At 47.4% G+C, this 15,784-nt stretch overlaps 1 protein-coding gene and 1 long non-coding RNA gene across 20 annotated transcripts in view; one reads left to right on the top strand and one right to left on the bottom strand.

Annotated features, from left to right (window-relative positions):
* The window catches only part of Map6 (microtubule-associated protein 6), a 70,359-nt gene that overhangs the window by 22,950 nt on the left and 31,625 nt on the right, over positions 1-15,784 (bottom strand). The window lies entirely within an intron of this gene.
* Positions 8,946-13,914, top strand: Gm40449. Of its 5 annotated transcripts, none has more exons than XR_869820.3 (3): positions 8,946-9,361; positions 9,804-10,234; positions 13,316-13,914. It is a non-coding gene; the product is annotated as a predicted gene, 40449 (long non-coding RNA). The 5 variants fall into 5 exon arrangements; XR_869819.3 differs by having other exon boundaries at positions 13,141-13,914; XR_003946839.1 differs by having other exon boundaries at positions 11,934-13,914.

The raw sequence follows: 15,784 nt of genomic DNA, 5'->3' as shown, positions 1-15,784 counted from the left end.
AAAACAAGATGGCAAAGCTTCCTGCCCAGCCAAGTTGACAAAGACACTCTGTGTTGGTCCAACTTAGAAATAGTAGAGGCAGTGCCACACATCTGTCACAGGTACGCTCAATGCCTTCAAGTCAAGCTCAGCCACAGACACTGCACCTGAGCCCGAACCCGGGCAGAGAGGTGGGTCTTAGAAGCAATCCATAGGCTTGGTGTGGTGGCATAACCTTTAATCTCAGCAGTCTGGAGGAAGGGGTGGGGAGATCCTTGTGAATTCCAGACCAACCTGGCCTACACAGTGAGGTCAAGGACAGCTAAAGCCACACTGTGAGACCCTGTCTCAGAAGGAAAGGAGAAGGCGAAGGCATCTCAGCTATAGTCCTCTAGCCATTTGGGGTGGATTGTCTTATTACAGGCCCTATGTAAAGGCTAAGAGGCAGAATATGGGGTCCTGTCAGAATCACAAAACCACTGGTGGATAATTAGATAATAAATATATTTGGATTTCATTAGAGGTATTTATTTCAAGAGAAGTTATCTCAGCTGCCTTGTATCCCAGGCATGAGTGCAGCCTCCGCCTTCCAGCCTTTACGGGAGACGTAAGCGATTGTAGACACTCAGCTATGTGTCCAGCTATTGCTATACCTCTGACCTCTGCAAGTCAATATTCTAGTGCCCGGGGTGGGCAGAATCAGGACAGCAGCCTCCAGGACTGGGCTTACCTCTTGCTGAGTGCACTTCAAGTCAGATTGCACAAAGCAGCAGTCAGTGAACGCCTGACACTGCTGAGCTGGGTCCCAAAAGAGGGAGGAGGGGGAAGCAGGCTGGAGCACGGGGACAGAGTGTGGCCTTGGAAAGGGAAAATTGTGAAGGAAGAGGGTAGAAGCCGTTATTTTGTTTCCAATTTAAAAAGGACTGACATTTATGAGTAACAATAAAACAGAATTGTTTGAGAAACAAGTTTTACTGTGTGAAGAAGAGTGACTTGTTCCTTACAATGGCAGGGACTTAGAATAACGGATTGCTGCCAATTACTGCCGTGTAAAAATTTCATTTCTCTTCCCACATGCCCCAGATTTATTTATTATGTATCTAAATCCTTGGGAAATCAAATTTTGTCCCCTAGCCTCCACACAATAAAAATTTCAACATCTCCCAGTTGCGTTGTGCAAGAAGAGCGCACTTAACTCGTAATGGTCCCAAATCTTCCTGCAGATTTTCATAAGTAATGTATGTTGCCATGGAAACATACCATGCCTCTGTTCAAAAGGCTTGTCTGCGTTTGCTATATTAACATGGCCTCCACGGAGGGAAGGAGGCTAGGTCATGAACCCCGGCACAGGCAGGCAATGAGCACTGTCAGCTGCTAAGCTCTTGTCAGGGCTGGTTAGAGGCAGGAGGATGTGTAGATTAAAAGAAACGGAACAGCCCTGGTCCCAGTGTTAGAGCAGCTTAGGGAGCCTTTGTTCTTGTGGAGAGAATGGAAGACTGAGTCCCACAGACACAGCAAGGTCAGAGCGCAGCTTTCAGGCTGGGCAACAGGCTTGCAAGCACCTCTCAGAGCTTTTGTGTGAAAAGCAGAAGGGGTATCCACACTGAGAATGTAGGGCTCTGGTCGCAAAGGAGTTTTCCTATCCATTAAGATCTAACAAACTCATTACACTATATGAATAGACTGTTATAATCTTATTCTAAACAAGGAAAGAATTCCCCCTCTTCCTCTCCTCCCTCTCCCTCTCCCTCTCCCTCTCTCTCTCTCAAAACTGTATTTCATCCATGGAAGGAAGACATGTGTAACAGCTGGGGATGACAGGTGTCAAGGCACCAGTGCCCTCATTAAGGAAGTGACATTCTGCACTAGCTGCCCAGTGTCCCCTGGTAGTCTGGCTGCATGCAGCTCAGAGGCCCCTGCACACCTGGGAAAGGGTTCTGAAACAAAGAGAGCCCATGTGCGCAGCACGGATAGAGCCATGAGGACAGGTAGCTGAGAATAGAAACCAGGAATCAGTTTCCTTCCCCGGGGGTCTGATAAAACCTGGTAGAAGAATGGAATTTAAGGAGGCTGTTGGAGATCACATGGGTGTGCAAAGCCCAGTATGCCTACATGCTGCACTAGTAAAAAGCGACAGCAGCAGCTGAGGGGAAACCCAAAGGGCTGTTACAAACAGATTCAATATTGTTACGATGGCAATTACCTAGAAATTGGTCTGTGGATTAAAGCAACCATCAACGATCCTAACAGAGCTCCTTGTAGAAAGTGGAAAGCTGATGTGTGTGTGTGTGTGTGTGTGTGTGTGTGTGTGTGTGTGTGTAAATAAAGAAATTGATGAAACAGTTTTGAGGGTTTTTGGTGCCCGATTTCAAAACTTAGAATGCTATGGTAACCAAAGGCATTGCCCACATGAGGACAGGCTCCCGGGCACATGAATGGGAAGGGGAAGGAGAGAGCAGTCGTGGGTCATGGCAGACTCACACTGGCTTGTGGAGCAGACAGAATCTCAGGGATGGTAACTTGCAGCCTGAGCCACCAAGGCTAGTCACACAGGAAAGCGGCCAACACTACCCACAGGTCCCCTCCTTTGTTCCAAGAAGTGTTTGTTAATCATTTCCCAGGAAACCGCTAGCTTATAGATGTGGTTTACAGACGTGGTTAGTTTACTCTGGGCAGATGTGCTAAAGCAGCTCATAGAGAGGATAAAGGTCTCAACAACACTGGGAACGATGGAGAGCCGAATGAAAAGGATCTCTGTTGCTTACTCATGCCATAGACAAGAATGAATTAGAAATGGATTATAAACCTAAAACAACAACAAAACCCAAAAAACCCAAAACCCTCAAAATCATAAACCTCTAAGAAAAACAAACAAACAAACAAACCAGAAGAGTATCTGTGTGACCTCAGAGTAGGCAAATATTTCTTGGGTAGGGACTAACACACACACACACACACACACACACACACACACACACACACACAGGTGGGGAAGAAAGGTAAATTTAGATGATCACAATTAAGCACTTTTAAAAGCTAGGTATGAGGGCTGGAGTGGGGGAGGGCTTAGCTGCTGAGAACACTTGTTGCAACTCCAGCCACCCATATGGTGGCTCACAACCACCCATGGCTCCAGTTCCAGAGAATCCAACGAGCATGTACAGGTGCATGCAGGCAAAACATTCATACATATAAAATAAAAATAAATCTTAAAAAGGCCAGGTGTGGGGCTGGTGAGATGGCTCAGCAGGTAAGAGCACCCGACTGTTCTTCCGAAGGTCCGGAGTTCAAATCCCAGCAACCACATGGTGGCTCACAACCATCTGTAACGAGATCTGACTCCCTCTTCTGGAGTGTCTGAAGACAGTGTACTTACATATAATAAATAATAAATCTTAAAAAAAAAGAAATCATTAAAAAAAAAAGGCCAGGTGTGATAATAGCCAAACCCTGTGATTCTAGTACGCAGAGACCGAGACATGAGCGAATCGGATCAACCTGAACACCACAGTAAGACTCAAAAACAGAACAAGAAGTAAACCAAACGAAGACCTCAGATAAGGAACTGATGAGATAATGAATGTTAAGTGTTTTAGTTTCCAAGATACCATGAGAAAATGAAAGACAATATCTGGTGAAGAGCTACACACAGAATACATAAAGGTCTCCTTGAACTCACTAAGGCAAGCAACCCAATTTCAAAACAGAAGAACCGGGGACACTTCACTAGGGTAGGGATACACCAGCTCATAAGAGATTCTCAGTGCTATGAATAGTTAAGAAAATACAAATTAATGCCACAGTGTGACACCAGTTGACATTCTAACATGGCTGTAATGAAGAACACAGGTGATCCCGACTGCTATGGAGGACGTGGGACAACTAGACCTGGAGTTTGTTTCTGAGGAAAATGCACAATGGGCCACCACATCAGAAAAAGTTTTGTTTTTCAAGTTGAGCACACACGTAACATGTGACCTAGGATGCTACTCCTAAGCTGAAGAAAAAAAACCAAAACGTACATGTGCAAACAACTTGTACATGAGTGTTGGTGACATTATTCATAGCAGTCCAAAAGCCAGAAACAGCTCACAAGTCCAACTAACAAGTGAAAACACAAACAGCTCTCTGCACAAGAGCAGTGGTTGCTTTGGTGTGGAGTGATGGGGAGGTGGCTGTCTTTTGGACACAGTTGCATATGTTCACCAAATTTCATCAAAATAGTCACAAGAGGCTGGGGAGATGGCTCTGTGATTCAGAGTGCTTGCTACTTTTGCAGAGGACTGGGTTTGGGTCCCAGAACCCACATCAGATGGTTCACTCACAACTGCGTGTGACTCCATTTCCAGTGGCCTCCATAGAGATCTGCAGACATGCAGGCAAGCAGGCACACATCTTTTTAAAAAAAACACACACACGACAGAGGGTGAGCGATTTTATGCTTTGATAAAGCTATTTTAAAATCCACTTGAGCCAGGTGGTGATGTCACACGCCTTTAATCCAGGCAGAAGCAGAGAGACAGAGAGGCAGAGAGGGAGAGAGGCAGAGAGGGAGAGAGGCAGAGATGCAGAAACAGGTGGGTCTCTGAGTTGGAGGCCAGCCTGGTCTACAGAGTGAGTTCCATGACAGACAGGGCTACACAGAGAAACCCTGTCTCAAAACAACAACAACAACAACAACAAACAACAACAACATCATCCTTCTTGACCCCGGAATGGCATCAATATTTATTTATGATTTTCTTTGCCCATGTGTGCATTTCATTTGCAGCTAAGTCTTTAAGCTACAAGGAATCATCCCTGCACTTAGTAGACTGACAAAGAGAACGAAGCCTGTCAGTGCCCACTGCTGGGAGGAGGTGGGAGAGACCAGAGCACCATGGGGGCTGTGGAGAGCACAGCGGTGTTGGTACATCCAGGTACATCCAGCTGATTATTGACTACTTGTTCAGTGTGTGAATTAATGAGCAGAGCCTTTCACATTGTTATCCCTTGGGCTGGCAATTCCAACATAGGAATTCATCATTAAGAAACACCTGTGTGCCAGGCGGTGGTGGCGCACGCCTTTAATCCCAGCACTTGGAAGGCAGAGGCAGAGGGGCAGAGGGGCAGAGGGGCAGAGGGGCAGAGGGGCAGAGGCAGAGGCAGAGGCAAAGAGGCAGAGGCAGAGAGGCAGAGGCAGAGGCAGAGGCAGGCGGATTTCTGAGTTCGAGGCCAGCCTGGTCTACAGAGTGAGTTTCAGAACAGCCAGGGCTACACAGAGAAACCCTGTCTCGAAAAAAAAAAAAAAAAAAAAAAAAGAAAGAAAGAAAGAAAGAAAGAAAGAAAGAAAGAAAGAAAGAAAGAAAGAAATGGTGGCGCACACCTTTAATCACAGCACTTGGGAAGCAGAGACAGATGGATTTCTGAGTTTGAGGCCAGCCTGGTCTACAGAGTGAGTTCCAGGACAGCCAGTTTGGTTATCTAGGCTGCACACAGTGGGTTCTTTAGGCAGGTTTAATGTGGGAGGGAATTGAAGATTGTTAGGAAATTCATGACACTGGAAGACTCTGCAAAAGCACTCCCGGTCTTTCAAAAGATGGACTCCACGCTGCAGGAAGTAAGGAGACTCTCGTGCAGAGTATGAGAGGGTGCGTAAGAAAAACTGCCACCCTGAACAGGGGGTGCCTCAGAGCCTCCCCATCAATCTTCAGCTATCTGTTGGGGTGTCTTCTGAAGAGGGATTTTACATCTGTAACTGGTTCACAGGAGTGCACTATCTGAGGCAAGCTGCTAGACAAGGAGTGCTTGGCTCAAGGACGTTAGGTTACACAGGAACGTAGGTGATAAGTGACTGTTTAAAGGGTGAGGATAGCCCATCATTACGCAGCTTTGAACCTGCAACCGTTGAATGTCCACAATCATCACAGTTTAAAACATCTCTGGATGTTAATGCAGGAGTGGCTCCCAGCTCTCCTCCCTGCCCACCCCCCCACCCCCCACCAGAGCCTTTAGTTCATTCTTCTCTCTGATGGCCGAGCACCACATTTTGTGTAGCAGAGGTTGAACACTGTGCCCCATTGGTAGGAACTGTCATTCTAGATACTGATGAAGTTGAAAAGGCATTTATTATTGCCACAGTAGGCAGGATGTGGGAGGGTCTGAAGAAGTAATCCAGCCTTACCAGACAAAGCAAGGTGCCTACTGTATAAGGCGTCTGAGGAAAGAAGTCCTGTATCAGGAGGAAGCAGGATTAGTTATTATCTTTCCTATACTATAAGACCAAGGCAGGGGAATAGGACATACATGATTTAAGCTCTGTGAAAGCAGTCACTCTGTGGGCAGGAGAGTAGAGCTTGGTAGTCAATACTCAGGCTGCCTCTGATCTCCAGGTAGCAGGGGCCTGGCGGGGTCTTCTTACCTCATTTGCAGTTCTCTTTACGGCCTGGCTACCCTGGGGTGGGGCGGGGTGGTAGCAGTAGCTGTGTTCTCTAACAGAAATGTGAAACTATTTTTTTTTTTAGACCATAAAATATAGAGGTGCTTCTTCTTGGAGTTGGAGAGAGGGCTTAGTAGCTAAGGCCACTTGCTGCTCTTGCAGAGGACCTCTTGTGGGTTCCATTCCCAGCACCCACAGCCATAAGTAACTCCAGTTCTTGGAGATCTAGACCCCATCAAAGAACCACAGCAGAACGCTGAGTCACTTGCCTAGGCCAACCTAGTGAGTGCAACTTCATATAACTTACAGCCTCGTTGACTGCCTTGCTCCCTCTCCACACCAGGAGGATGGGTGGCTCACACCCCCACTCCAGCACCCCCCAGTGTGGCCCTTCAGGTTGGAGGTTCCTTCTCTATCAGAAGTACAGATCTCCAGCGAGGCCCCAATAGGGCGTTGGAACTCAGGTCTGTCCAACTGCACAACCCAAGCTCAAAAGCTGCCTGCAGAAGCCTCAGGCACTTACTCAGTGTGTGTATCTGTATAGCCTGTCTTTGCCTTGAATTTGTTCTTTCTTTTCCTACTGAGGAAACTTGTCTTCATAGATCACAGAAAGAAGCAGAAAGAGACTAAAGACACAAGCCAGTATGAACAACGGGCCCCACAGGAGAAGGGCCACATTATCACCTGCTTCACAGTTCACCCAACATGTGATGGACACATGCTTTGCATGTAGCATTCCACTGCTATTTTAAGCATGCTCCAAGCCCTTCTGGCAGATGTATACACACCAAGGATCACAGCATCACAGAAAGACACAAGCTGACCTTTGACTCACTCGTCACTGAGCAGGCTGTGAGCCTCTTGGAACACAAAGACAGAGATGTCCAAGAGGGCACTGAGATCAAGGGCTGTGGGAGCTCCAGGGCCTCACAGAGGAATGTAAAGGTGGTTACGGAGGAGGGCTAGGGAGGCACTGACCCCACGTGATCCCTGACCCACTCCTCTGCTCCTGTTGCTGTTCCAGGAAGGCCTTGCCCACAGCCTTGCCAAGACAGCTGTCCCTTTGAGCTCCTTCAGGCTGACAGAGCACAGAGGCAGAGACAGTCATGTCCTGAGCCATCAGCTGGTCAAACAAAGCCAAAGAATAGCTAGTCTTTCAGGAAATGATGAACAGTTGACAAAACCTCCTTCATGCCAGTACCCTGCACTCTCAGCCACCAGCTGTGCAAGCCCTCAGACTGGTGACCTGTGACAGGAGAGGGAGAGGAGAGGGAGATGCTGGGGCTTAGAGCATCCGGATGCTTCACACAAACAGGCATGTACCGTCCACGTCCACGACAACGTTGTCAGTCAGACGCTACTCATTAATAACTGAGAAAGCACACCTCAGATAGAAAACAGATTTGCTCAGTTAGTAAACCAGGAGACCAGAAATCAAATTTAAACGTGAATAACATTTTCTTGTTCTTTGACATTAATCGTTCTGTATAGAGGAAAGAAATCCAAACACAGACAGAATACCCTAACCACCGCCCTCTTGGGCTTGCAAACCAAAACAGTTCACATCTTGTTTCTCTCAACAAAATAAATAGTGAGAAAACATACAATCTTAGCATCAAAGTAGGCAATTACGAGGGTAGAGATAACCTAGGCTACATAGCAAGTCCTTTTGTCTCAGAAAACCGACAACATTCAGAAATGGGGGTGTAGCTCAGTGGTATGGCGCTTGCCTAGTGTGGGTGAGGCCCTGGGTTCAGTCTTCACTGTGGCAAAGTAAACAAGATAAAGAACATAACTAAAATCATATTTGCAAAGTATGCTATAGAAAAGAGGCCCGCTTTGGGCCACAGTGGAAGAGATGTTCTATCTGCCTAAACACTCTGGTAAGGTCACGTCTGAAGGACCACGGCCAGGCTCCCAGCCAGATGGCTGGCTGTCCAGAGTCACTCACTAGCAGGACCATTGCCTTCCACTCTTGGCCCCTGTACCTTAGCCATACTCTCTCACATCTCTGGCCTTTGATGATATATATCATTTCCTCCCTCTGGAATGGTCACCCACTTCCCATTCTCTTTTCAAACCCACTCAGATGTGATTTCCTTTTTTTTTTTAATGATTACATATTTTAAAAAATTTGGTGTGTGTGCATGCACACACAAGTGCCACAGGGAACAAGTGGAGGTTGGAGGACAACATGCAGGAGTCGGTTCTCTTCTTCCACCATGGGAGTCTTTGGGGTCAAAGTCAGGTGACCAGGGTTGGTGACAAGCTCCCTTAGCGGCTAAGGCACCCTGCTGGCCCTCAAATGTGAATTCTGTGGTGAGTCCACTCAAGCTGCCACCTCCCACCCCCTAGCACAATTTAGATGCCTTCAGACAAACCGGTGTCCTCTAGATGGGAGGCCTTCGAGCATAGGAGCACTACTGATCCCCAGACCTTGCCCAGGGCCAATGCAGAGCTCAGAGAGAAGGCAGCTGTGTAAACACGTGGGTGAGAGATGCCCAGAGTGACAGTGCTCATACACAGGGAAACAGTCAACGGAGGCCAGTGGGTCTACGGAGGCCAGTGGAGTGGCTGCTGGGAAATCACCAGAGTGGGGGCCTGGCTCAGCAGGCCCTCAGGCTAGAGGAGTGATGGGTGTGGCCTTGGAGATGCTTGGGTTGAGTGACTCAGGCACTTGGGCACAGTGAGACACTAGGGAGAGGGGATGACTCAGGCTGCTGGGAGAGACACAGCTACTTGTCCTGGGCCTTGGAAACCCTGGTGCCGTGCCAGTTCCTGGCATGAGAGACAGGAGCTGGAAATCCTGTGAGGGCCAAGTCAGAGAGGCAAACGGTTTGGGTCATGTGGTATGGCTTCTGCCATAGCCCGGAGAAACAAAGGAGGCCCAGTGGAGAGCGCAACCCCAGCTATGGGCACTGGACGAAGAATCACCATGACAGGACAGGAAAAAATTGTAACAGGGTGAATGCACCTCTACCCTCTTTTTTGTTTTATTTTGTTTTGGTTGTTTGTTTCTGAGACTGGTTCTCTTTATGTAGTCCTGGCTGTCTTGGAGTTCAGTATGCAGACCTTGAACTCACAGAGATGTCCTGCCTCTGCCTCTCTGCCTCTCTCTCTGCCACTCTGCCTCTCTGCCACTCTGCCTCTCTGCCACTCTGCCTCTCTGCCACTCTGCCTCTCTCTCTGCCTCTCTCTCTGCCTCTCTGCCTCTCTCTCTGCCTCTCTGCCTCTCTCTCTGCCTCTCTCTCTCTCTCTCTCTCTCTCTCTCTCTCTCTCTCTCTCTCTCTCTCTCTGCCTCTCTCTCTGCCTCTGCCTCTGCCTTCTGAGTGCTGGGATTAAGGAACAGGCCACCACTGCCCAGTCTCAGGTCTTCTATCTTACTGTTCCACTCTTCTCTTTTTAGAGTAAAGTCAGATTGAGTAAAAACCAAAGAGGAAGCAGAAGGGGAAACGTGAAGCATCACAGAGAGATTCACAAGCAATCTTCCACTCATCACTCAGCACAGGGCCAGGAGCCCAGACTCGGCCTCCCTGCGGAAACTGCGCCATTAGAGGAGCCCCAGGGATTCTGGGAAAGATGTCCGGCAAACCAGCCGCAGCTGGCTCTCACAAGAGCAACCCTTAATTAGGCAGCTACCAGAGACAATAGAAAGATAAACCAATTAGAGGTAGAGAGGAACCTGGATGGTGGTTGTGAGAGCTGCTCTCAAATGGCTGTTACCTTGAGCCCAGGGCTGGCTCTGTGGCCTTCTTTATATGGTTGTTGTTTTTGCTCTTTTTGTTTGTTTGTTTGTTTTTCAGTGCTGAGGACAGAACCTAGGGACTTGCATTCGAGGTAAGCATTCTACCACTGAGCTGTGTCACCAGGCCTTTAAGTTTGTGTTTATTTGAGACAATTGACCAAGCTAGCTTTAAATGTGTGTGTGGTATGCATGCCTCTGTGTGTGTGTGTGTGTGTGTGTGTGTGTGTGTGTGTGTGTATTTTCTTGAATTGTGGTAGGAGACCGGAGGTTGACATTAGATATGAAAGCAGGGTCTTCCCCATAGGTGTCTTGTTTGCTTTGTCACACTGGGATAAGTGACAGAAGTGGAGGTGACCAGCCTGCAGCCTACTAAGAGACAGAAACTGGGTAACAGCCTTGCACACTGTCTTCCTTCACTCTCACAAAGGCCATGTGGGCAGGCACTGTTGTCATCACAGTTAGCTACAGTGGAGGCCACCTGAGCTGAGGGAGTCAGGTATCCTGACCTTGGACAGGACAATAAGAGCTGCTGGGATTAAACAGGAACAGTTCAAGTAATGGCAGTGCCCTAGCCTGACAGGGAAACTTCACCCAGGCACCAAGACAGCTCCATCTTCCAGGGTGAGGCCTATGTTCTAGATTTGGGATTTTGAAAGGTGGAGAGAGGACACTGCATCTGGGGGGCTGTGTAGAGAGTTCAAGGGAGTGTGGACCTTAAGGACTGTGATGGACTGGGAGTGGACACATCTGAGAAACCCAAAGGTCAGGGAGACGGCTGGCTCGTGGACCCAGGGGTAGAGAGAGGGACAGTGGCTGTAGAGCACATAGATTGTACTCTCTGGTGGAACCATCTGTGTGGTGCTGTTTCTTGGATTAGAGGTTAAGAAGGTCATCTCAAGGGGCAAGTGGCTCTCAGCGTAAGAAGCTGGTGGGCTATGGGATGCTCAGAGGTGAGGAAGGCACATGAGACCAGCTACAGAGATTCACATACATTAAGATACCTGCAAGGTGAGCTCTATAGCAACGGGAGGGGGAGCACACTCTGACAGGTCTAGCAAAACGCCCCAAGACACTGAATCTACTGCAAAGAGCTGCCAGTCCACACTGAGTACCAGTCTGGGCAAGAGCTCTCTTGCTGCCAGCCCTCTGCCAGGCCTCTCCTCTCTCTTCGGGAAGAAAAGTGATAGCTTTAAATAGGTTGGCTTTTTAGCTATAAAACCAATGGAATGTTTTAATAGCTAGTAGAGCTTGATTCACTAAGTTATGAGACTTTCCCAAAGGTTGCACTAGGTACATGATGTGACTTTCCCTACACTTTATCAAGAATAGAGAAAGAACTTCACTATAGAATAAATTATTACTAGTAGTATTCATATGTGTGTGTGTGTGTATGTATGTATGTCACATGTATGGGGATGAGCATGGAGGTCAGACAAAGACACCAGATCCCCTGGTTCTAGGCTATAAGTGGTTTTAAGCTGCCTAATGTGGGTGCTGGGAATAAAACTTAGGTCCTCTGGAAGAACAGGACTCAATCCACTGAGCCATCTTTCCAGCCCCGATTATTTTTAACTGTGTGTGCTTTCTCCGACTCTGGTTATCCCTCTGAGACTAGCTCCCCCAACACGACGACCACGCCAACACAAAGCTCTGTTTACAAATTGGAACTGAGTCCTTCAACTAGCTCTTTGGCTGTGACTACTGCAGTTTATATTAGTTCTTTGACAGGCAGTCAAGTGGCAGCTGCTAAAGAATGAGTTTTTCTTTCCAACCCCTTTTATCTCCAAACAGAGGACTGCAGTCTGCATGGGCACTGAGAGGAGAGCAGCTTTCTCTTTGTAGAGAAATCTTTACCAAATGAATGATTATACTTCAAATGTAGGATGCCAACTCCATTGGTTGACATTGACCTGCTGGAGTCCCAAGCAAAGACACAATAGGAAGACCCAAATTGGAGCTGGGTGGCTCAGTGGTCAAGGGCACTTGCTGCTCTTCCTGGAGACCTGGGTTCAGTTCTCAGTCAGATACTGCGGCTCACAACCATCTGTTACTCCAGATACAAAGCCCTGGTGTGGACATGCATGATGCAGACAAAAACCTAGACACATAAAAATAAATGATTTTTTAATTGAAGACCCAGATTTAGAGTTCTTGGGGTTTGAATCCTGCCAGGGCCTTGCTTTCTCTGGCTCGTTAGGCCAGTCACTTGATCCTGAGCTTCCGTGTCCTAATCTATTAAATTGGAATAACAACTTTGTCCTTCAAGAGTATTTTGAGATTAAATTACATCAAGTGTGCAGGTCTATGTCTAATGCTTCTAGCATGCACTTTACTGGTTATAATGCATCAGATACTGCATTAAGAGGTGACTATTTTATCCCTTTAAATTTATGGTAGAGGGCAGAGGAGATGGCTCAGTAGTTAAGGACTCAGACTGCTCTTGCAGAAGACCTGCTTTTAGTTCACCCAGGTTAGGCAGCTCACAACAGCCCGTAACTCCAGCTCCAGGGGACTCAGTGCCTTCTTTTGGCCTTGGTGGGTTTTACACTTATGTGCTAAGCCTTGCATGTGCTCACACACTATTAAAAATAAAATGAATCTGAGCCAAGTGCAGTGGCATATGTCTTTAGTCCCAGCACTTGAGAGGCAGAGGCAAGCAGATCTCTGAGTTCAAGGCCAGCCTGGTCTACAGAGTGAGTTCCAGACCATCAAGGGCTACACAGAGAAACCCTGTCTCAAACAAACAAACAAACAAACAAACATGAAACTGAAGAAAGCCCAAACTTGTTTTCCCTGAGCCTCTCATCTGCCATTGCCACCTGCCATCTGTAAAATGGAGATGTCATTTATGTTTTTCTGAAGTACTATAAAAGTTGTTTTTGTTTGGGGTCATTAGGGATTAAATGTAGCCCTCCCCAGGCTAAGCCTACATTGTACCATTGAGCTGCATCCCAGACTCTACAACTATTTTCTCAAGAGCCCCCCCTCCCCTTCCCAGCTGGAATCATTTAACCCAGGACCAGGAGGAGACAGCCCAAATTCTCTGCCTCAAGGACACTGATGGATGGCCCTCCCATGACTGTCTCAGCTAACAAACTCCTGCAGGACAAAGGGGAAAAAAGGCAGATTCAAAGGCTGGTGATTCTATGATCTCATGCTTCCTTCTGACACAGAGCTCGGCGGGAGACCAAGGAAATTCAATTGGAAGAAAATACACTTATCTCCTTTGATATACGGAGGGGGAGCCAGGAAGGGACATAAAGGCCAGTTCTACAGGAAGATCATCTCTGGTCCCAGGAGATAAGCACTGAGCATCCAATTGTGTCACTCATCTGGGATGATCCAGTTCCATCTAGCAAGGCCACCTGCTAAGGTATCTCTTTTTTCATTGGCCCATGCACCACCAGGCATCTATGTGAGTGAATTTATTATGTTTTAAAAGAAGATTTTTATTTTATTTTTAATTATGTGCGCGTGTTTGTGTGTACATCTGTGGAGGAACTTGTGCACATGTGTGCAGGTACCTGAGACCGGAAGAAGGCAGTTGATTCCCTGGAACTGAAGTTTCAGGAGATTGGGAGCCACACACTGTGGGTACTGGAATCCAACTCAGTCCTTTGCAGAGCAGCACATGCTCTTCAGCACCAAGCCATCTCCCCAGCCCCAAACGAACAAATTTCTACCAGTGGTGAGATTACCTTTGTGAGCACGAAGGACATAGCTCTGACTTTAAATCCGTTAATGTACTCAATAAATCTCCAAATTCTAAGAGCTTTTAATGTCTTCTACATTCATTTCTACGTTCACGGCCTTGGGGATCATTGTCAGCTCTGAGGGCCCCGGGACAGTGAATTCAATTCCCTGAGCATTCTGATTTAATCGTCCGTCATCTTACTCTACCCAGCTTGACAGAGGAGACTCCCAGGAAAGACACTGACAAAGGAATAATCTGATGCAGGAAGTGTGTAACTGAGCTAAGGACACAGGAAGTGTGTAACTGAGCTAAGGACACAGGAGTGTGTAACTGAGCTAAGGACACAGGAAGTGTATAACTGAGCTAAGGACACAGGAAGTGTGTAACTGAGCTAAGGACACAGGAGTGTGTAACTGAGCTAAGGACACAGGAAGTGTGTAACTGAGCTAAGGACACAGGAAGTGTGTAACTGAGCTAAGGACACAGGAAGTGTGTAACTGAGCTAAGGACACAGGAGTGTGTAACTGAGCTAAGGACACAGGAGTGTGTAACTGAGCTAAGGACACAGGAAGTGTGTAACTGAGCTAAGGACACAGGAAGTGTGTAACTGAGCTAAGGACACAGGAGTGTGTAACTGAGCTAAGGACACAGGAGTGTGTAACTGAGCTAAGGACACAGGAAGTGTGTAACTGAGCTAAGGACACAGGAAGTGTGTAACTGAGCTAAGGACACAGGAGTGTGTAACTGAGCTAAGGACACAGGAAGTGTGTAACTGAGCTAAGGACACAGGAAGTGTGTAACTGAGCTAAGGACACAGGAGTGTGTAACTGAGCTAAGGACACAGGAAGTGTGTAACTGAGCTAAGGACACAGGAAGTGTGTAACTGAGCTAAGGACACAGGAGTGTGTAACTGAGCTAAGGACACAGGAAGTGTGTAACTGAGCTAAGGACACAGGAAGTGTGTAACTGAGCTAAGGACACAGGAAGTGTGTAACTGAGCTAAGGACACAGGAGTGTGTAACTGAGCTAAGGACACAGGAGTGTGTAACTGAGCTAAGGACACAGGAAGTGTGTAACTGAGCTAAGGACACAGGAAGTGTGTAACTGAGCTAAGGACACAGGAGTGTGTAACTGAGCTAAGGACACAGGAGTGTGTAACTGAGCTAAGGACACAGGAGTGTGTAACTGAGCTAAGGACACAGGAAGTGTGTAACTGAGCTAAAAACACAGGAAGTGTGTAACTGAGCTAAGGACACAGGAAGTGTGTAACTGAGCTAAGGACACAGGAAGTGTGTAACTGAGCTAAGGACACAGGAAGTGTGTAACTGAGCTAAGGACACAGGAAGTGTGTAACTGAGCTAAGGACACAGGAAGTGTGTAACTGAGCTAAGGACACAGGAAGTGTGTAACTGAGCTAAGGACACAGGAAGTGTGTAACTGAGCTAAGGACACAGGAAGTGTGTAACTGAGCTAAGGACACAGGAAGTGTGTAACTGAGCTAAGGACACAGGAAGTGTGTAACTGAGCTAAGGACACAGGAAGTGTGTAACTGAGCTAAGGACACAGGAGTGTGTAACTGAGCTAAGGACACAGGAAGTGTGTAACTGAGCTAAGGACACAGGAGTGTGTAACTGAGCTAAGGACACAGGAGTGTGTAACTGAGCTAAGGACACAGGAAGTGTGTAACTGAGCTAAGGACACAGGAGTGTGTGGCTGTGTTAAGGACACAGGAAGTGTGTAACTGAGCTAAGGACACAGGAAGTGTGTAACTGAGCTAAGGACACAGGAGTGTGTGGCTGTGTTAAGGACACAGGAAGTGTGTAACTGAGCTAAGGACACAGGAGTGTGTAACTGAGCTAAGGACACAGGAGTGTGTAACTGAGCTAAGGACACAGGAGTGTGTAACTGAGCTAAGGACACAGGAAGTGTGTAACTGAGCTAAGGACAC

The sequence above is a fragment of the Mus musculus genome, chromosome 7, assembly GCF_000001635.26.
Source record: "Mus musculus strain C57BL/6J chromosome 7, GRCm38.p6 C57BL/6J".
Taxonomy (NCBI): domain Eukaryota; kingdom Metazoa; phylum Chordata; class Mammalia; order Rodentia; family Muridae; genus Mus; species Mus musculus.
Note: the sequence above shows the minus strand (reverse complement) of the source record. Positions and strands in the feature narration are given on the sequence as shown.